The 23,278-nt window shown below is 42.5% G+C and overlaps 1 long non-coding RNA gene across 1 annotated transcript in view; it reads right to left on the bottom strand.

Moving 5' to 3' along the window:
* The window catches only part of LOC141779812 (uncharacterized), a 194,467-nt gene extending 175,547 nt beyond the window's left edge, over positions 1 to 18,920 (bottom strand). The window contains exon 1 of the long non-coding RNA XR_012596441.1: positions 18,473 to 18,920. This is a non-coding gene — a long non-coding RNA (uncharacterized LOC141779812). The remainder of the gene's footprint in view (positions 1 to 18,472) is intronic.
* Positions 18,921 to 23,278: the final 4,358 nt, after the last annotated feature.

Raw genomic sequence — 23,278 nt, 5'->3', positions numbered from 1 at the left:
CTAAAATATATTTCAAATGAAATCACAACTCATGAAGCTACGCTGGTGAGTCACGTGAAGTCATTCATTTCTAGTGTTCTCAAATTATTTTACAAACTAACATGAAGTAACCGACAGAAAAGAAGAGCATGGCAATGAGTTAAAAGTCACTCAAACAGAAAATGTGTTGAAACCTAATGTAAGAACAAACGTAGCCTGGAAGCCTCAATAACATTCACTACGTTACATCTGGTTATTATGAATGTCCCAAGGTGGAGTCCTAACAAGCAGTACATACACTCCCTCTCCACCTCAGTGATGCTCTCCAAAGTGGTGACTACGTTTTCCTTATAAGAAAGCATTCACACAGAGCATCTTTTGGAGGGAAAAGAGCCTCTTGATGAACAGCACAGTATTAGGCTGCTCTGGAAGTCTGTCCTTCCAACAGTAAATATGTAAATACAAAAATGCTTTCGTCAAAATACACATATTCATGAATTCAGATGAACTGGACACATGGAGAAGTTCAAGGCACATGACAAATGTGTGTGTTTATGTGAGTTCATATAGGTTTACATATTTCTGTTAGCTGCTCTGATGTAATTTGTGTTAAAATGAGTTATGTGACATTGCAAACATATAGAAGGGGACAGCGGGGTCGGTTGGATCACTTTTGTATCAACACCAAATAACCTTCCATTTCTCACAGACTACTTGAGCAATCATGAAAATAACTTGATCCCTGAACAGATACAGGTGTCTTCTAACAATTTATCACGTTTTTTAGACTCAAACCCAAACACATTCATTGTGTGTTCATGAACGTCATAGGTTAAAGTATTAGTACATTTTGTGTTACATCACTGAAATATATACGTATAGTTTTTAAATAGATACATTTAAATAAAGCAAATAGTAATAAAATATGTCACCTCTAAGAAGGGTTTGAATCGTTTTTTGAGTCCAGGCTAGATTTTTTTAAGCCTGAAAACAGAGCCATAAGGAGGTGCAGAAGTCTAGCTTTGTCTCAGAACACTTGAGTTACAATATGCTGAAAGGTTATTATGGATTTTTGCCCAATGATGTCAAAAGCTGTCTGCCTACTGAAGCTTTAAACGCATGATTGTCCATGATTAATCGTGATTAATGGCAAATTAATTGCACTTTATCTGTTCAAAATGTACCTTAAAGGGAGATTTGTAAAGTATTTAATCCTCTTATCAACATGGGAGTGGGCAAAATGCCTCTTTATGCAAATGTAGTATATATTTATTATTGTAAATCAATGAACAACACAAAACAATGACAGATATAGTCCAGAAACCCTCACAGGTACTGCATTTAGCATAAAACAATATGCTCCAATCAGAACATGGCAAACTACAGCCCAACAGGCAACAACAGCTGTCAGTGTGTCAGTGTGCTGACTTGACTATGACTTGCCCCAAACTGCATGTGATTATCATAAAGTGGGCATGTCTGTAAAGGGGGGACTCGTGGGTACCCATAGAACCCATTTACATTCACTGATCTGGAGGTCAGAGGTCAAGGGAACCCTTTGAAAATGGACATGACAGTTTTTCCTCACCCAAAACTTGTCTGACATGGTTGGTACCGATGGATTCCTTAGATTTTCTATCTTTACTCTAGCTTTAAAACTGAGCCTTGTACAACCTCCGAGAGATCGATTGCATTAATGTGTTAAAGAAGTTAGTGGCGTTAAAACAAATTTGTGTGAACGTGATATTATGGTGTGACCTTTGACAGCCCTAAAAAAAAATAAAACAAGAGCCAAAAATGTATTTATACGCTGTATATTTCAAAACAGAGAATGAAATGTGAGGAATAGTCAGAAGTTTTCCACTTTGAGGTTGAAAGTAAAGAGGGTATGAATGAGTATGAGCATGGTGAATGGCATAGGCATAGTTGCTTTCAAACTTGCTAAAGGTACTGTCACTGTGTCCCAACCGACCGTGCTCTCCCCTACAGCAAAGAGACTTGGTATTTGACTTTTTTTCTTAATCAACAAGATTCCACCTGGGTTGGCTTGATGTGTAGACAAAGTTATCAGAGATTTGTCATGGTGGGTCATGGCATGACGGGGGCAGTGTCATGCTCAAGGACACTTAAGACATACAGACAGTATGAGCTGGGGATCAAACCGCGAACCAACCTTGAGGTTAAATTTTGACCAGCTCTACCCACTGAGCTACAGCCGCTACGATCACTAATTGAAATTTTCACCTGATGATGATACCAGATGATAGGTCAGAGGATCACCAATGTAATTACAGTTCATCCTGATGGGAACATGGATATAGACCAAATTCAGTGGCTAGTAACTGTGCAAGACTTGTCCAGACTTTCTGAATAAAAAACCCTGCTGGTGATAGAGGAAAACTCAGAGATTACCAAATCATGTAATGTAAATCTCGAGATACTTTACTGGATAATTGCAAAACTTTGACCTTCCAGTGGAACTACATACTAACTAAAAGGTCAAAGGATCACCAAAATCATTAGGATTCATCATCTGTACACCACAAACGCATCCCCGCTAGAGATATCAGCTAGCATAAAAATACTAACAATGTCTAACAAACTCGCACAACTGCAAGTGACCAAAACACAGCCTGTCACCCAGTCCAGTCGCAAAATGTTGGCATCGTATGTTTCTGCAAACCACGGATATGTTGAATGACAACGTTTTTGCCTTTGGTCAGACCAAGTGACACAGTACAACGAGCGGCGCAGAGCAGTTGACATTGTATATCAAGTGACCGCTATTGAGAGGTACATGGAATGAAAGTTACGTGGTTTAATAACGAGATGGGAGGGAGGGGTGGTGGCTGGATTAAACAATAAACAGTAAATGTCAAACCAAAAGTAAATGTTGACTTTTTGTTGACGGTTGTCATATAATTTTGTTACGCTTGTTCCGTAACGTTACTTAAAGTCTGCTAAGGGCGTTTTTTATTTATTTAAGGTAGTTACGGTTGTTACGTTAAAACATTTAAACACAAACCATGATTTTTTTTCTAACCTTAACGAAGTAGTTTTGTTGCCTAAACCTAAGCAATCATTTCACGACGTTAACCATGTGGCATGGTGCGTTTCTGCAAGCGTGATACCAGGTGGATATAAAATGTATTTTTGTTCCAAAACGTTGATATTCAATGTATCCCGTGTTTTGCAGGTTTGTACAATGCCAACATTTTTTCTGGCAACTGGGTTGTGTCACCACACAGCGTCACAACGCCCACTACATTTGGGAGCTCACATGTAAAATATGCTTTGTATGCTCATAAGCCTAAGGGCCAGGCTACGCTAGGAAAGAACTAGTTTGTACAACGAGGTGTCCAACTGCGTTGCAAAATCCATACTGGAAAAGACAACCGTCATACAGATGGAGGAGACAAAATCCATCCATCCATCCATCCATCCATCCATTTTCTTCCTCTTATCCGGGGCCGGGTCACGGGGGCATCAGGCTAAGCAGGGAATTCCAGCCCTCTCCCCAGCAACGTTTTCCAGCTCTTCCTGGGGGACCCCGAGGCGTTCCCAGGCCAGACCAGATATATAATCTCTCCAGCGTGTTCTGGGTCTACCCCGGGGTCTTCTACCAGTTGGTAGTGCCCGGAAACCTCCAAAGGGAGGCGTCCAGGAGGATCCTGATCAGATGCTTCAATACAAGCGACTCATTTGATATTGATTCCCTTTAAAAATATTGATAATAAAAGGATATAAACAAATGTGTGTGGCTGCCTCTGAGCTGTGATTCAGACGTAGAGCGGGTCGCCCACCAATCGGAAGGTTGGCGGTTTGATCCCCACATCCTCCAGTCCACATGTCGAAGTGTCCTTGAACAAGATACTGAACCCCAAACTGCTCCTAAAGGCTGAGCCATCGGTGTGTGAATGAGTAGTTAGATTAGATCCTGATGGGCGGGTTGGCTCCTTGCATGGTAGCCTCTGCCATCAGTGTATGAATGTGTGTGTGAATGGGTGAATGCTGACATGTAGTGTAAAGAGCTTTGAGTGGTCGGAAGACTAGAATGGCACAATATAAATGTCCATTAACCATTTACCATGACTTTCAAACGTTTTCAATATGTTTGTGTGAAAACAGCGCTGAGCTGGCCCGTGTCGCATGACTGTTGAAACCTATGTGAGTTCAGAACCTAGCACGCAGCCGTGCACAGTCGTGCACTTCAGTATCAAACATACTACTGCATGAGGTCTACTGAGAGCGAACTGAGTGTCGGAGAATGGCAGAAAATTACAGCAAGATGCACTATTAGTGACAAGAAAGTGTCACACAGCAGCAAAACGAGTAACCTCTTTAAACATTTAAAAACAACACATCCTGAAAGTTACAAGGTTACTGTCTACCCTAAGTTCCTAATCATCATCATCCCAATCTCATTTCAAATTTGGTTGTTACATGAGTTTCAAGTTTTTTATAATCATGTGCAACACAATTATAGTGAAGCAGTCGTTGGCAATGAAAATCTTGGATCTCAGACTTCCTCAAACAATGCTCATTACATATGCAGGCTAAAATAAAAAAAAAATCACGCACCGGAGTTTTGGTCGGAGACGATAACGTTTCTCTCTGCGGAGCCCCGTCACTTCACAAGACACGGGAAACCTCTGTTGGTCTGGAGGAGCTGCAGCAGTTCTTTCTGCACAAACGTCCACTGTACATTCACTAGATATTCTCAGAGCTATGAAGTCTTCTGCAGTGTGGAGTGTGCGCGCATGCACGTGAGGTGGAGCGAGCTGAGTGAAGGCAAGCAGGCAGAGGAGCAGAGTACAGCAGAGACTCCAGCCCTGGAAACCAAAGCTACGGTCTCCCCCGCATCCTCCGATGGCGAGACGGGCTTCACTAGATATAACTTTGCGGTTTTGGTGCTTCCATGTAGTTTGTGTTGGAGTCTTGTCTGAACAGTGTAGCCACAAGCGAGCGCGCATATGCACCAACCCGGGTGATTTATACATGTAAGACGTTACAAACAGTCCCTTTAAATATATTTTTTTTTTCTGAAACTTACCATTATGTTTAAAAAAAGCACATACCAATTTAAGAAATGATCAGTATTTGTATCGTTAAAATTTGAACAAAAAGTATTGTATCATATTTTAAAAGTCTGGTATCACCCATCGCTACTTCAAGGGTCCATTCAATTCCTAGTTTCCAAGACCTAATCCAGAGTCTAACTCATTTTTAGTGTAGTCACACTGTATATTATCTTTTTTTGTGTTGTGTGCTTCAGTATGTTTTTGTGATGTTTACTATTTCTTTGGAGAAAGCAGGAAGTTGTAATGATATCACATGACTAGCACCCTCCTCCCTCAGCAAGGCCTATTGAAAGAGGTTGGGAAACGGTTTTGAGCTCTGGGGTATAACACATGCGCAGTGTAACTGGAGCTTCGGTCGTGCGTTGCTATTGGCTCAATTTCGGTGTTCAATGTGTGGTACCCCTAAGATATGACGTGTTGATGACGCGTGACATCTCCTCTTTTCACCCTCCTTGGTCCTCAGTGTTCTTTTCTCCTTCAGCATCACTTCCCTCTTTTCTCTCTCCAAACATTGCTAGAGGCATCAGCAGTGCTCTGTCATAGTAATTAGTCTGTTTGTGTGGGTGGCATCTTTAACAACTCAGTGCTTTTGTCTTTGTACTTGTCTCAATTAATTACTGTCATTTGCGACAGACAGAGAGATAGGCTCATTCACACCCTTAGGAACGGGCTCTTGGCTCCAGGCTAACTCATGTTTTACTCTGCCACATTCTGGTGGAATAAGCTCGATTTTAGCCCAGGGGTAACAAGTCCCGCTCTCCAAAATAATTAACCTCAGACCTTGTTCATTGAAGAGCTGACTACTTTAAGATGCGGCAGGGGTTAAACTTTTGAAATAATTTTTAACCTTTACACAGCTAAAAGCTCGATCTGTTCAAGTTACACTCAGCATATATATTTCCACACTTTGACACTAGAGTAACTTAACATGAACTCAAGTATTGAACTTACATTCACTTTTAAAGAACATGCAGGTTAGTGTTTTACATATGTAAGGCAGTAGCCTAAATCGGCCACCAGGTGTCGCTGGTGTGCTGTCAATTTCCATCCAGAATCGAGCAGTTATCCATGGTTGTCCCTTAGAGGACACCGTAGTTCTGAAATCCAGTTACATGTGGGATGCCAATTTTTCTTGTTTACTTTGCTTTCACTGCTTTGTAAGGTAAGCATGGCAGCCCGCATCATCGTAAAATATATGAATCTGTTCAACTAAAGTGCTACTTAAGATGTTGACTTTCACTTTGGCGTGAGTTGGAAAAGTGAGAATATTTGTTTTGAATGTAAATAGTGTCGTAATGTTGGCTGTTACTGTGTACGAGCAGAGCACCCTCTCATTGGAGGAGAAAATAGTGCAGGCTGGAGAATTAGCCTTTTCAGTTATTGTCTGCTATCTGTTTCATTTAAATTATCTTCACGTTAGATCTTATGTTAAGAGTGCCTTATATAATTTTATGTGTAGTAATTTATTTTCAGTTTTAGATTATTATTTTACTCTGTTTACTTTTGCACTAGAATATATTTCCTCATGGAAGTTTACTTTGCTTTCACTGCTTCATAAGGTTGTGGACCAACAGTAGAGATGACAGCCAATCTCAACCACAATCCAGAACTCCTGTGCCCGGTGTTTCCTTTTCTCTGCACCACACCCCATCACACATTAAGAAACCAGGGTGTGCAGAGAGGCTCCAGCACGTGGGTTACACATACAAAACAGAACTGTCCTTAGCTCATGATCATCATTGGTCAGGACATATGGGGGTTACAAAAACCTATAATAGAGTCCTTAAACATTTCTTCTGGCCTGGACTCAAGTCTGATGTTGTTCGTCACTGTCATGCGTGTCAGGTTTCAGGAAAACCAAATCAGGTGCCTGCTCCTGCTCCTCTCTGCCCGATTCCATTGATGGGTGAGCCATTTGAGAAAGTAATTGTTGATTGTGTGGGACGGTGCCAAGGACTTAGAGTGGTAATCAGTTTTTGGTCACAATTATGTGCTCTTACACCAGATTCCTAGAAGCCATTCCGTTACGGAAAATCAGGCTCTTGTGAAGTTTTTCAATGTATTTGGTCTGCCTCTTAAGGTTCAAACTGATCAAGATACCAACTTTAGGTCCAGAGTCTTTGCTCAGGCCCTGAAGGCCTTAAGAATTAGACATGTTACCTCTAGCCCTGACCATCCAGAGAGCCAGGGGGTGCTAGAGAGATTTCACCAGACTTTGTAGTCAATGCTGCGCAAACACTGCCATGACACTCAGAACGATTGGGACGATGGCGTTCCACTTTTGATGTTTGCTGCCCGTGAAGCTGTGCGAGAGTCACTCGGATTCAGTCCTGCTTAGTTAGTGTTTGGACATGAAGTTAGGGGTCCTTTAAAAGTTCTGAAAGAACATCTAGTGGCCCCACCGAAAAAGAGTGTTCCTGAGTATGTTGCCATGCTTGAAGATCGTCTGCAGCGAGCCTGCTCAATGGCTAAAGAGGCTCTTACATCTTCTCAGGTAAAGATGAGGTAGCACTACGACCTGAAGGGAGTCGCCCATTCATTTCAGCCAGGTGACAAAGCTTTGCGTCTCTTGCCTGTGTCTTGTCCTACCCTCTCTGCCAAGTTTTCAGGTCCCTATGTCGTAGAGAAGAAGCTCAAAGACACAAACTATGTTATCCAGACACCTGACCACAGGCGACGAACTCGAGTGTGTCACGTAAATATGATGAGGCAAGGTTGAGCAACTCTGAGGTATTGTCTAACTTGCCCCAATACTTATCTCATCTCCTTAGTTGACCAGTGTAGAGATATTGATCAGCTAATAGGTGAGTTTCCAAGTTTGTCTGGTGATGTTCCCTCCCGGACTTCTGTCGTCAGTAACAACATTGTCGTGACCTGCCCTCGGCCGATAAAACAAATGCTTATCGGGCAAGCCCAGCTAAAATGGAGGTCATGAAAAAGGAGGTTGATTATCTTCTTTGGAATGGATTTGCAGTGCCAATTTGTAGTCCGTGGAGCTCCCCTTGTCTCTTAGACATAAAGTCTGACGGGAGTCCTTGATTTTGTACTATTTTTCGAAAAGTAAATGCTGTGACTGTTCCAGATGCATATCCTTTGCCACTTATTGATGACTGTACTGATGGGATTGGTCCCGCAAAATTCGTCACAAAGCTTGACATGTTAAAGGGGTATTGGCAAGTCTCTTTAACTCCACGTGCTTCAGAGATTTATGCTTTTCTCACCCCTGATCATTTCCTCCAGTAATGCTCCTGCTACCTTCCAGAGACTGGTAAACAAAGTATTGGGAGGTGGCTCAAACTGCAGAGCATATTTAGATGACATAGTTGTTTACACAGATGATTGGGAGAGCCACAGGGCCACAGCAAGGGAAGTTTTCTGCCACCTTTCGGCTGCATCTGTAACCCTTAACCTCGCCAAGTGTGAGTTTGGTAAAGGCACTGTTCTTTATCTAGGTCAGCAGGTTGGTCAAGGACGAGTGTAAATGGTAAATGGACTTGTATTTATAAAGCGCTTTTCTAGTCTTCCGACCATTCAAAGCTCTTACACTACATGTCAGCATTCACCCATTCACACACTGATGGCAGAGGCTGCTAAGGTGCCAACTTTGCCCATCAGGTTCTAATCTAAATACTCATTCAACCCAGGCTATGCCTCAATGGACACATCGACATGTGACCCGGAGCAGCCGGGGATCGAACCTCCGACCTTTCGATTGGTGGACACCCTGCTCTACCCTCTGAGCCAAGTGTGTCCTGCAGATGCAAAAATAGATGCCATTGCTGCATTCCCTGTTCCCACCACCAGGAGGGAACCATGGCGTTATCTGGGGTTGGCCGGGTTCTTTCGCCGGTACTGTAAGAACTTTACCACTGTGGCGGCCCCACTGACTGCTTTGACCCGTCCCTCCAAGCCCTTTGTTTGGACGGACCAGAGTGCCAGAGTCTGAAAGCTCTATTGTGTTGTGATCCTGTTTTGTCTGCCCCAAATTGTTCCTTGCCTTTCAAGGTGGAGGTTGACGTCAGTGCTGTCGGGGCTGGTGCGGTGCTTCTGCAGGAGGACGCCCAGGGTATCGACCATCCCGTGAGTTATTTTTCTCGCAAGTTCAATAAGCATCAGCTTAAGTACTCAACTATTGAAAAGGAAGCCCTCGCTCTGTTGTTGGCTTTGCAACATTTTGAAGTTTTTCTAGCGTCCAGTGTTGAATCCATTAAAGTCTACACCGATCATAATCCTCTTGTGTTCCTCTTGAGGATGTACAATCACAACCAGCGTTTAATGTGTTAGTCGCTGATGGTTCAGGGGTTCAACCTAGATATTGTACATAAAAAAGGGTCTGAAAATGTGGTAGCTCATGCATTATCCTGTAGTTAATATGTTTGTAGTTTATAGCATTGTGTATATAATTCCAACCATTGTTTGGGATTTGATGGGTGGGGGTGTTACCTGCCTGCAGGGCCAGACAGGCCTGCAGTCTTTCTCCTGTTCACCCCTCCCTCTTGTCTTGCAGGTGCTGCCAGGTCTAGGTGATAATGGAGTTGATTGGAGTCCACCTGTGAAGAGTTGTTCAGCTGCTGATTGGCTCACTCTCCTGCTATCTAGCCAATCGCTGTCATGGGCTGCCTTCAACAGAAGCACACTCTGGGCTGCCTTGCTCTCTGACTCAGTCTCCTGAAGCATTCAACTCGTGCAGTACTCTGACTAGTTTAGTCCTTGAGCCTGACCCTAGCTCTATTTGAGATTCAGTTAATTAATTCCAAAAGCTAAGTATTGCGTAATAGACCCTCTTGATTGAACACCAAGAGAAACAGTTTATTAAGATTATTATGTTAGGTTATATAGGTTTATTAGGTTATATAGGTGGACGAATAGTTAAAGTTTTTAGCTGCTTAAAAATTGTAGACTAATTAGTTCTACTTCCCCAAAAGAAGCTTATTTTCCCTACACTACCATCAATACCCAAGTCTACGCCTAAGGCCATTTGATTTGATGAATAGTAATATGTTAGTAGCTGCTACAAACATATTACAACTACAATGTAGCATATCATTCAGATATTAAGCAGAAAAAAACAATGAACAAAACTTGTATATTTAACTTGGGGATTATGAAAGGAACCAAACTTTTAATTTCCCTGGAAATTTAAAACCTGTAAGCGCATTCTTTAAAAAAGGTGATCATTCAGAACACCAAGCGTGTAGAAAATTGTGTTAACTTGTGCATGAACATTGGTCTCCCATAGGTTACCATTTCTATCCTAACGCAATAGATTCGCTACATGAAAATGTTGTTTAAAGCCTCAACCCTGGAAATGAAGGTGTCTTTTCTAATCATGGGCCATTGTTGTGACTGTATCGAGCTGTTGTGCATGTCCTTCAGTGGAAATGACAAACACCTATTGATTTTCAACAGTGGCCTGTGAAAGCACTCGCTTAAGTGATATTGAATCTGGAAAGAGGAAATTTGATAACAATTTCAGGCAAATTAAATCCTCGAGTGCGGGAGTCCTTTGTTGGAATTGTGACTGTCTCTTTCTCTTGACTCTGATAAGACTAAACAACCTTGATGAAAACAAGGTCACATATTAAGAAGCTGTCTGTCCTGGAATTGAAATGGATACTTGTGATAATGGATCAATAGCAGCAGAATAGGGACAGAAGTGAAAGAGGGCAACCTCCAGGGGACTAACAGATAAACCCAACCCCAGCATTCCTCAGATCTATGGAGAGCCCTCTCAAGATCTAAAGAGTGGGCTAAGAGTGGGGAAGAAAAAGCATGAGAGATATCCTTCATTTTCAAATTAACATCTGAGACGTGCCTGCTTTGTGATTCCAGTCTATGAGATCAAAGCTCTCCTTCACCACTCCGTATCTCTCCACAGAGCCCAGCGAGGTACAGTCACACACAAATGTATTCAACTGCACACACACATGGATATACAGTATACTATAGCTACACATCAGTGCACACACTCTCTCTCAGTGATAAGAATAGGGGTGTGTACTCCACTTCTTTACAGATTGTAGGCTCAATTATGACAGGCAGAGATACAGAATGGACATCATCTACATATAAATGGATGGGAGAACCTAAAGGGAACATGGTTTTATAGCTCATAATGGGAAGATCCCATCACACCTTTCTAATGGGCAGAAAGTTATTAAAGTACAGTAACACAGCCCTGCTCTCCTTCCACCCTTCTCATGCAAATTTAAGTTGGATTTAACATTGTGTTATTTCACTTCACTCCTCCCTCTGTCATTCTTCTGTAATGTTTAACCTAAAGAGTACAACGGATATATACAGAGCACAGTACATTTGTTCTCAATGAAATGGAACTGTACACTATACAGTACCTACATGCTAGGTTGAGGCAGTCACAGATCACAAAAGAAACCATAGTTAGGATGCTGGACTGCGCTAGAAAGATGGGTCGGACTCGATTAATTGTCTCTGGTCCCTTGCCTGTGCGGGGGAATGATGAGATGTACAGTAGGCTTACTGCAATGAACTGCCGGCTGGCGTGCTACTGTAGGTTTTTTTGATAACTGGCCTTCCTTCTGGGGCCCCCCCGAGCTGCTGAGAGCCGACGGCCTGCCTCCAACTGGAGGAGGTGCTGCTAATCTGTTTAGGAATATAGACAGGTGCTTACAGCGAGTTTAACACTAGTGACTCAGCGCTCGGCAGGTCGCAGGTGATTAGAGAGCCTGCTAGGTCTAAAGCTAGTGCGGTTCTGGAGTCCAGTAGCTTAGTTAATTTGTCCAGAAAGGGAAACCTTCATAGGTTAGACTATCAGACTGATAGCATAGCTTACAACATTGAGACTGTCTCCCTCCCCCGGCCTTGTACTCAAAAACTCCCTCTCCCAAAGAAACATGTAAACCACAAACATCTGATAATCATCCCTACCACTGGTGGTTGTGAACTGTCCCATGAAGCACCTGATCAAGTTTTACAAAACACAAGACCTGAGGAAGTCCTAGTTGTATCACCAAGCCGTCGCATACACAGATCCCCCAAACTGACACAAGGCATTTTGTTAAAATCACTACCTCATCTGCTGCTAGCTCTACTAATGAAAGCTGCAGCCCTAAAACAACCCTCAAATTTGGTTTTCTAAATATTAGATTGTTGTCTACCAAAGCCCTACTGATAAATGATTTGATTCTTCAACATGGCCTGGATATGATTGGTTTATGTGAAACGTGGCTGAAACCATTAAATGAAGCTTCCCCACCTAACTTCACTTATGCCCATGTTGCTAGGGCTACTAAACAAGGTGGACATGTTGCCTTAGTCTACAAATCCCTTTTTAACTTAACCTCCAAACATGATACTAAATTTAACTAATTTGAGGCTCTTGTATTAAAATCATCTCCTTTAACAATGAATTGCCTTGTCCAGGGCAGCAGGCTCCATCTATGGTACTATACAGACCACCTGGCCACTATTCACAGTTTTTAGAAGAATTTGGAGAATTTCTCTCAGACATTATTACTTATTCTGATGAAATTGTAATTATTGGTGATTTCAATATTCACCTGAACAAGGCTGATGATCCTCTATGTAAAGCCTTTTTGGCCCTTCTCGATTCTTTTGGTTTCACTCAGTCTGTACATGAACCCACTCATTCCAGTGGTAACACCCTGGATCTGATACTGTTATGTGGAATAGATGTTACTGCCGTGACTGTCTCTCCCGTCACATCGGTCATGTCAGATCACTTTCTTATTAAATTCGAAGCAACATTAGCCTGTCCAAGTAATACGGGTGCTGATGTAGTTACCACTTGCCATATCGGTCCGTCGACTATAACTGAACTTGGTGAGTGATTACCTGTGGTTCTGGCTCCTTCCACAACAGCGACAGGACCGGTCGAGAACTGTACTAGTGACTTAAACACAGCCCTTTCTAATCTACTGGATTCAGTCACACTTCCTACTACTGAAACCAGACGGTCCCAGAGGTCTACACCGTGGTTTAATGATGAAACACGTGCTCTTAAACAGGCCTGCAGGAGGTCGGAACGCAAATGGCGTAAATCAAAACAGGAAGTAAACTACCTCTCATGGCATGAGTGTGTCTTAATTTACAAGCGTGTTCTGTCTGCTGCCAAAACAGCCTATTTCTCTCCAAAAATCGATTAGAAATAAAATGAGTTCCTCGATCCCAGCTACATCTGTAAATTATGCTATGCAATTTCCGTGCGTCGAATCCCAGTTAGTCTCTGTCCTTACACATTTTGAGACCGTCTCTCTTGAAACTCTGTCTAAGCTGGTCTCCGCTTCTAAACCTACCGCCTGCCTCCTCGACCCCTTAACAGCTAAACTTTTTGAAGATCTATGGCCATGGCTGGGTCCTACAATGTTGAATATTGTCAACTTGTCTCTTACGACTGGTATTGTCCCCATTAGCTTCAAGACAGCCGTTGTTAAACCTCTACTTAAAAAAACACATCTTGACCCAGGGTCTCTATATAACTATCGACCAGTCTCACACCTTCCATTCTTTTCTAAAGTACTAGAAAGAGTGGTGTCTCAACAACTTTCAGACCATATATTATTTAGTGATCTTTTCGGACCCTTTCAGTCTGCTTTCAAGGCCTACCACTCCACCGAAACTGTGCTTACTAAAGTCGTAAATTATCTGCTCCTAAACATGCATTCAGATTCCACCTCAGTACTTTTACTACTGGATCTAAGTGCAGCTTTTGACACTATCGATCATCGTATACTCTTTGATCGTTTGGAGAACAAATTTGGCGACTCTGGGCTGGCTCTCGTATGGTTACAATCGTACCTATCTGAAAGAACACAGTGTGTCTCTTTTAATAATACCACATCAATATTCTCTGAGGTGAAATATGGCATACCTCAGGGCTCTGTTCTTGGCCCTCTGCTCTTCTCCCTATACATCGCACTTCTTGGCCAAATTATACGTAGTTATGGATTTGATTTCTTCTGTTACGCTGATGACACACAGCTGTATATGCCGATTGGTCATTGGCCCTGCTCGACACAGACATCAGTTTGATCAGGTAACAGTAACTCTAGATAACTGTGTGATATCCCAGAGTTCAACAGTGAAGAATCTTGGTGTTACGTTCGATTCAACTCTTTCTTTTGATCAGCACATTAAAGACATCACAAAGATTGCTTTCTTTCACCTACGCAACCAGGACTCTCTGCTCTCAGAATACAGGGCTCCCCAGAGTGAAAAAGAAGTCAGCAGGCCAAAGGGACTTTTCTTATCGAGCCCCTTTCCTTGGGAATAACCTCCATGTAGACATCAGACAGTCTGACTCTGTGGAGGTCTTTAAATCCAAACTCAAAACCCATCTTTTTGTCATAACTTTCAATTAGTTAGCTGGTGGGTCGGTCTCAGTCTCAATGTATAATTTCAGCCTGATAGTCCTGCCGACGAGAACATTATTAATTTTAAGCCACTGCCTCTCAATAACCCTCTGTTGTTTATGTCCCACAAGCACTCACAAGCACTGCTGTCTCTCTCTCCCCTCTCTCTCCTTTTACTCAGGCTTCTCTGTGCTGGACCATCAGCCGTTCTGTGACGTCTCTCTGCCTCTCTGGTGCCTCATTCCACATGACGGACCTGGACCTCCGTCCTCCAGGAGATTTAGCCTCTCTGACAACCTACTTCAGTCCAAGGGGGCTCATCGGCGGGTAACATACGTTTACATTACTAAGCAACTGTGAATTAAAAACAAAAATATCGTCCTCTCTCTAGGTTCATGGTGGAGAGGAGGTTGTGTTGCTCGGGCTCTGGCTCTATCCATTTGGCGTGGAGAGGAGGTCGTTGTAGCGTTTAACCGCTCCACATGTAATTAAATAATTGCTCTCGTAATTATATTAAAATAAAGGAAAATAAAGATCGGGGGACCACCTCTGTTTATAGAGAATAGAGGAAACTATTTGCAATAAGAGTATCTGTCATTAAACAATCTCAAATCTGAAGTGTAAATTCTAAATTCATTGATTGCAGCATTCTCTATGAATCATACACAAACAACGACTTGGGATAAAGTGAAACATTTATTTACCATAAATGCAATGATTGAATAAATTAAGTGATGAATACATATGAATAACAAAACCAGTGAATGAGTGAATGAAATGGAGTATTCAATTCAATTCAATTTATTTTTGTATAGCGTCAAATCACAACAGAAGTTATCTCAAGACGCTTTATATGTAGAGCAGGTCTATGACCGTGCACCATAGTTTAGAGACCCAACAAGATCCACCAAGCGCACTGTGGCCAGGAAAAACTCCCGATTACTGGGAAGAAACCTGGAGCAGAACCGGGCGCAGGGCGGGCGGCCATCTGCCGAGACCGGATGGGGGGATAGATAGATAGATAGATAGATAGATAGATCGAGAGAGATAGAGAGAGAGAGAGAGAGAGAGAGAGAGAGAAAAGCAGCCACAATAGTAGCCTAGCAGCTGTAATAGCTAATACAAGTAGGACTGATAACACAAAACCAATAGTAGTGGTTGTAAAAGAGTGATAATACAACTATCGGAAATGATGTCATTGGGTCGTCCCCAGACGGGCTTTCAAGTGGAGCTTCCAGTTGTCTCAGTCCACCATACATCTGGCTAGCTCGCCAGCACTGTCCAGCATCTCTCCTCAGTACGTCCATGTGTGTTGGTGTGGGACGTCCCTGTGATCGATGCCCGTGCGTTGGTTCCCGCAGCATCAGCATGCTTGCTGGGAGTTCTTGATGTCTTTGGCAGTGACCGAGAAGTGTTATTCTCCAGGCTGCCACATTGTCACTAAGTGTTGGTAATCCCTCGTTAGCCTTGGTAGTCCCTCGTACAGACGTAGTTAATTAATGATGGTAGCAGTTGGTGTCAAGCAGGCACCGGACGCGGTAGCAGATGCAGCCACAATACCGGAGACATCCAGATCCAGGTGAAACCCCGCTCCAGGTGTACCCCTGCTCCAGGTATAACCTCGCTCCCGGTGTGATCCCGCTCCAGGTATGACCTCGCTCCAGGTGTGACCCCGCTCCACGGTTAGCTGCGAGATAAGGAGGCACAAGGACTCCCGGGAAGGAATGAAGTTAGTAACAACATGGACATGGGACATGAGTATATACAGAAGGAGAGGGGAGCTCAGTGTGTCATAGGAAATCCCCCGGCAGTCTAGGCCTATAGCAGCTTAAGTATAAGCGTTATCAAAGAGGAAAGTCTTTAGCCTACTCTTAAATGTAGAGACGGTGTCTGCCTCCCAGACTGGAACTGGGAGCTGGTTCCAGAGAAGAGGAGCTTGATAGCTGAAGGCTCTGGCTCCCATTCTACTTTTGGAGACTCTAGGAACCTCAAGTAACCCTGCATTCTGTGAGCGCAGTGCTCTAGTGGGGTAGTAGGGTACTATGAGCTCTTTAAGATATGATGGGGCCTGACCGTTTAGCGCTTTGTAGGTGAGGAGGACGATTTTAAAATCTATTCTGGATTTTACAGGCAGCCAGTGTAGAGAAGCTAATACAGGCGTAATATGATCTCTTTTTCTAGTTCTTGTCAGTACACGTGCTGCAGCATTCTGGATCAACTGGAGAGTCTTAAGAGACTTATTGGAGCAGCCTGATAATAAGGAGTTGCAGTAATCGAGTCTAGAGGTAACAAATGCATGGACTAATGTTTCTGCATCATTTTGACACAGGATGTGTCTGATCTTTGCAATGTTACGTAGATGAAAGAAGGCAGTCCTTGAGGTTTGTTTTATGTGAGAGTTAAAGGACATGATCGAAGATAACTCCCAGATTCCTTACAGTGGTGCTGGAGGCCAGGGCAATGCCATCTAGAGTAACTATATCATTAGATAATTTGTTTCGGAGGCGCTCAGGGCCAAGTACAATAACTTCAGTTTTGTCTGAGTTTAACATCAGGAAATTGCAGGTCATCCAGGTTTTTATGTCCTTAAGGCATGCTTGAAGTTTAGTTAACTGGTTTGTTTCGTCTGGCTTGATCGATAGATATAATTGAGTATCATCTGCATAACAATGAAAGTTTATGGAGTGTTTTCTAATAACATTGCCTAAGGGAAGCATATATGTGACCTGCTCCATCATTATGAGTCACATTGACCCCGAAACACATTTTGAGTTATCTGTCTGACTTTAAAGAGGAAAGTCTCAGCTTTATGGCAATACCAAGATTATCTTTCTACGACAAATATTTGATGAGATATGCTCTTTCAAAGTTTGACTGTCATGAAACATTACTTTTGAGAAAAAGGGCATTAAAGATAAGAATTCATATTCAGCCATTTTTTGCATTGATTAAAACACATTTATTAAGACTCAAGTCTAAATGAACACAATATTTCTTGGTCAAAAGTGACAACCAACATTTCATAATTTAGCCTACACATACTTTCATGCATACATGTGCACATAGTCACGAGCACGTGATGTGCACGTGGCCACGTGCACGCGTATGACCACAAGCAGTACAGTAGATAGGGCTAGAAGTCCATGTAGAAAAGAATCCAAAATGTATGGAATAAAATTGATAAAATATAAAAAAAATATACTGTACATATGATATAATATATAGTATATATGTTTATTTCAATATAACAATAATTATATGAAGAATACACAATTAAAAATATTAAATATGGAGCACACAGGTGCACACAGGTACATGCACAAACTTACAAGTCCATATCCAAACAATAAAAAAACATACTAGAAAATGGATAACATATGAACAAATATTATGTACATATTATGTATGTACAATATTATATAATAGAATATATAATAGAAATATGGATATAATAGAAAGACTATGAAATGTGTTACCTGTGCTCGTTCTGCTGGCTTCTCCTGGAGCTCACTGTATCCTTTGACAGGGTCATATGGGAGCTGATCTTCTCAAGGAGATCCAGATGTTTCTCATCTACAAAATAACATAAAGGGAAAAGCATAAAGTGAAAAATCAAGTCATCTCAAAGATTTTAGGCTGGCTAAATCATGTTGAATCATTGTTGAATGAGGCCTGATCATTATCATATAAATACAGCCCTATATTAATTAACATAGCCTATTCGCCATGTGATATCAGATTAATATACAACATATCATTTTACTACAAGTTAAGCTATTTCTTTTGCTATTTAAAATGATATCCCCCAAGAGAGACACACCTGAGACAGATAGACACCTATAGACTACACACAGTGACACACACATTATTAGCTGCTATTAATGCTTCTTAGCCTGCTCTAGGGATTTTAAAAGTCTTTAAAACAAACAGATAAAATAAGGGTAGTGTAGTTAAACTATAAGAACTTACCATTAGTCATTTCTTTCATCTGGTCGCGTCTTCTCTCCATCTCCTCCGGTGTAGAGAGCGGCGCTGTTTTACAGTTTGCAGCTACACTGGTACTCCCGGCCGGGCGATCTCAGTCTCTATAACACTGTCCTGATTTAATAACTTTAATCAGAGACACTGTGTGTCATCATCGGCTCAGCCATGAGTGGAATATCTTCCTCCTCGTCTTCCTCCAACTCACTTTCTCCGTCCTGATCAGCGGATTGAGAGCTAGCCTAGCCTCTAGCGTTAGCAGGGCGTCCGACCCGACCCGGCGCACCCGCTGTCCTCATCACCCGGTGCGGTGAAATAATCTGAATTTAAGTCGGTCCAGTTGTCGTCAGATGTAGCACCTCTAACAGGAATTTAATTTAAAAGTCGAGCGATGTTTTCCAAACGTGATTTCATCTTGTCAAGCCAGCTATCTCCTCTGTCAACCACAATCTGTCAATCAACTCTATTGAGCCGCGTCAATACACAGCGGACTTCCGGTAAAAACTTTACGACAACGTTATGTTTAAGAGCTTCAAAACTAGACATCATTTGAATTTTACATTGATTCTTACTTTGTATTAAAGCTGAGACTTTATTTATTCAGAAACGCATAAAAAAAACAAAAACTCAAAACACACTTTTTCATAAAAAAACGTGTTTTTACAAGAATGCGCTGCCGCGACATCCGACTCATTTTGATAGAGCGGGTCACATATAAGGTAAATAGAATTGGTCCAAGTACAGAACCCTGTGGAACTCTGTGACTAACTTTGGCGTGCATGGAGGACTCATCGTTGACATGTACAAACTGAGATCGATCTGATAAATAGGACTTAAACCAACTTAGTGCAGTTCCTTTAATGACAATTACATTTTCCAGTCTTTGTAATAGGATGTGATGGGCAATGGTGTCGAAAGCAGCACTGAGATCTAGCAAGACAAGTCCTTTGTCCGATGCCATTAGAAGGTCATTTGTAATTTTCACTAGTGCTGTCTCTGTGCTATGGTGCATTCTAAATCCTGACTGATAATCCTCCAATAAATGATTGTTCTGTAGAAAGTCACACAGCTGACTGGCAACTGCTTTCTCGAGTATTTTGGAGGTAAAGGGAAGGTTAGATATAGGTCTATAGTTGGCTAGGACCTCTGGATCGAGAGTGGGCTTTTTAAGAAGAGGTTTAATTACAGCTACTTTAAAGGACTGTGGTACATAGCCTGTTAGTAAAGACACATTGATCATATCCAGTAAAGAGGTGCTAACTAAAGGTAAAACTTCTTTAAGCAGTCTAGTTGGAAGATGAAGAGATCAGTGAAGTCAGTTTGTGGAGGTCGATAGGAGAAAAGCAGTCTAAATATATATCAGGTTGTACAGCTGTTTCTAAGGTTCCTAAGTTTGAGGATAAATTGGTACCAGTTGACAGTAGGAGGTGATTAATTTTGTCTCTAATAGTTAGTATTTTATCATTAAAGAAACTCATGAAGTCACTACTACTGAGGGTTGTAGGAATACATGGCTCAATAGAGGTGTGGCTCTCTGTCAGCCTGGCTACAGTGCTGAATAGAAACCTAGGGTTGTTCTTATTTTTCTCTATTAATGATGAGTAATGGGCTGCTCTGGCATCACAGAGAGCCTTCCTATATGTTTTAAGACTATCTTGCCAGACTAAATGAGATTCTTCCTGTTTGGTGGAACGCCATATCCTTTCCAGTTTCGTCGATGCTTGCTTTAATTTGCGTGTTTGAGGGTTATACCATGGAGCTGACTTCCTTTGTTTTATTAACTTCTTTTTTAGAGGGGCAACAGAATCAAGTGTGACTCGCAGTGAGTCTGTAGCAAATGTACAATGTCCACACAATAAAGTAAAAAAGGTTAAGTTAAAAAGTTAAAGGGACTGTTTGTAACTTCTTACACGTATAAATCATTGTGGGTCGGTGTCCCATGCGCGCCCGCGTGTGTCTACGCTGTTCAGACTCCGACTCCAACACAAACTACAGTGAAGCACCAAAACCTCTTGGTTGTATCTAGTGAAGCCCGTCTGTTAAACAGTGTTGGCCGCGGTCGGAGGACGTAGGGGAGACCGTAGCTTTGGTCTCCAGGACCGGAGTCTCTGCTGTACTCTGCTCCTCTGCCTGCCTTCACTCACACATCGCGCTCGTTCTCACTCTTTCACTCCACCTCTCACGTTCATGCGTGCACACTCCACACTGCAGAAGAGTTAGTTTATCTCTGAGAATATCTAGTGAATGTTCAGTGGACGTTTGTGCAGAAATAACTGCTGCAGCTCCTCCAGACCAACAGAGGTTTCCCGTGTCTTGTGAAGTGACGGGGCTCCGCAGAGAGAAACGTTATCGTCTCCCACCAAAACTCCGTTCTCTCCCCTGTTCCCTCCGGCCGCGGTCGGGAGGCTGAGGCGGGAAAAGCCAACACTAGGATCAACATTGATTCATGGAGAGACCTTCGTCTGGTCAGCTAACATTACTGCCAAGCAGCTGAAATATAGAGTGATATTGTGCTTTAAGCTGATGTGTGTCGCCTCACTGTTTTGAGCGATGCTCGTTCATGTCTATGTAGAGCGAGCACAAGCGCGAGCAACAGGACGCTGACGTTCGTTGACTTAACGGCCACAGGTGTCGCTGTTAACAAGACATTTCTGATTCTTACAAACAGTCCCTTTAAAGACAGATACATACAATTATATACACTTAAGAAGGATAGAATGCTACATATAAATACTGGCAAACATACACATCTTGTCCATAGTAGGGGTTAGTATACAGTGTGTGTGTGCGTGCGTGCGTGCGTGCGTGCTGACGGCCAACTACTAGATGAAATAACTACCAGCAGGTGGCGGTAGTCTGTATTCATTATACAAAAAGAGGAACAGGAAGACAGAGGACAGCGGATATACAAGCTGTTGTTATGATACGTACATGAAACAAAGCAGTGTATGGCGACCGTTTTCACACCACTCTCACTTACCACTTAGCTTCATTCCAGATGTTCATGTCAATGTGAAAATATCCGTCTGTTGGAACAATGAGATGAGATGAAGATGAAACATGAGGATAGTCTTCTGTGTTTGTCCTCTTGACTTTACTCGTTGGCTTGCTTTCCTCACTTCCGTTTCTCTTCACGTGCACTGATTTGTTTAAGCTGAACAGCCAATCAGCTGAATCGGCTGAAAAACCTCCGACACGGCTTTGATTGTACTTATGGAATTGTTTGACCATTTGACTGTAATTTATAAAACAAAAAGGTCACACATTGAAGTTTTGATCAATGGTTGAGTGCCTAAACGTACCTTACTGGTCCTGAAGAAGAGAAGGTAAGGTAAATTGTATCTTTCTCTCTTTTGCATTTTTCACTTTGGTTTGATCTCTTCCCTGAGAGACGTGCCTTTGTTTGATTGCCTCTTGATAATCCTCTGATAACGTGTCTGCTGATCAAGAGATGTCCACTTTGTAATCTCCAAATCCACAGGTAATTATAGAGCAATCTACAGATAATCTAATCTCTTATCTTCCACATAGGAGACATAGTGAGACATGAGAGGGACAGGAGGAAAGCTTAAAGTGACAAAGTCAGGAGGGAGGAGATGTGCTTGCCATGTGTGAGACTACATGCAGTTTTGCAGCAGTTTGAATGCAACTTCATCAGCGGTGCTTTGAAATTGATTTGGCATATTATACTTGATGATGACATCGTTATTATTTTGTCCTGCATATTAATATAACCTGCCTTCATGGGTTTACAAAAATTTATTATTTTGTTTAGTCATGACTGACAAAGAGTCTCAATCACTCATCTTCAACCTCTTATCCGGGGTCAGATCGCGGAGGCAACAGCTCCAGCAGGGGACCCCATACTTCCCTTTCCCGGGTCACATTAACCAGCTCTGACTGGGGGATCCCGAGGCGCTCCCAGGCCAGTGTGGAGATATAATCTCTCCACCTAGTCCTGGGTCTTCCCCGTGGCCTCCTCCCAGCTGGTCGTGCCTGGAACACCTCCCTAGGGAGGCGCCCAGGGGGTGGGGGGGCATCCTTACCAGATGCCCGAACCATCTCAGCTGGCTCCTTTCAACGCAAAGGAGCAGCGGCTCTACTCCGAGTTCCTCACGGATGACTGAGCTTCTCACCCTATCTCTAAGGGAGACGCCAGCCACCCTCCTGAGGAAACCCATTTCGGCAGCTTATACCTGCAGGCTAGTTCTTTGGGCCATAACTGACATTAAGTCGTAAGATGCATTGCCTCAAGATCACGCATATCTTCCTGACGGGTCATCTTCAGCTCTGTCTGTGTGTGTTAGTGGTCAAGTGGAGCTGTGTGTGTGTGTGTGTGTGTGTGTGTGTGTGTGTGTGTGTGTGCAAATGGGCAGGCGGTGTATATGGCTTTTAAGCGCCCAGTGTAACTGTGCCAACACAGACCATCATGAGTATGTTTTGCACTCTTAAAATCATCTTGCCAAAATTTGTGAGTGATTAAAATGATGGTCAAAACTATGAAATAATATCCAGGTTGTAATAAAGTGAAATGATCAGTTAATATCAGAGAGTGGCACCAGCCCTTCCTTGCCACGCTAACTATGAAATACATGTAATACACGCAAGTTCAAACAAATGACTATACATCAGACCGGCACATACGGTACTGCGCTAAAGGTCAAGGCTGTTGAACATCTCATAGACTTCAGTGTGATCTGACGAATGTTTGGATTGTAATTTTGACAAATTGGTATGCATTCATCTCTTGTTATACAAATGTTTGTTTTATACACATGTCTAATAATAATTTTGCGACCTTGCCTGAACCTGAGCGTTGGCGATACCTTAATAAATGAAGGTTGATTGCCGCCATGTCCCTTCAATCTCCCCCCGTCCAACACAGTG

Source organism: Sebastes fasciatus, chromosome 12 (assembly GCF_043250625.1).
Source record: "Sebastes fasciatus isolate fSebFas1 chromosome 12, fSebFas1.pri, whole genome shotgun sequence".
Lineage (NCBI taxonomy): Eukaryota > Metazoa > Chordata > Actinopteri > Perciformes > Sebastidae > Sebastes > Sebastes fasciatus.
The sequence above is the reverse complement of the archived record's forward strand: the minus strand, read 5'-3'. Positions and strand labels throughout refer to the sequence as shown.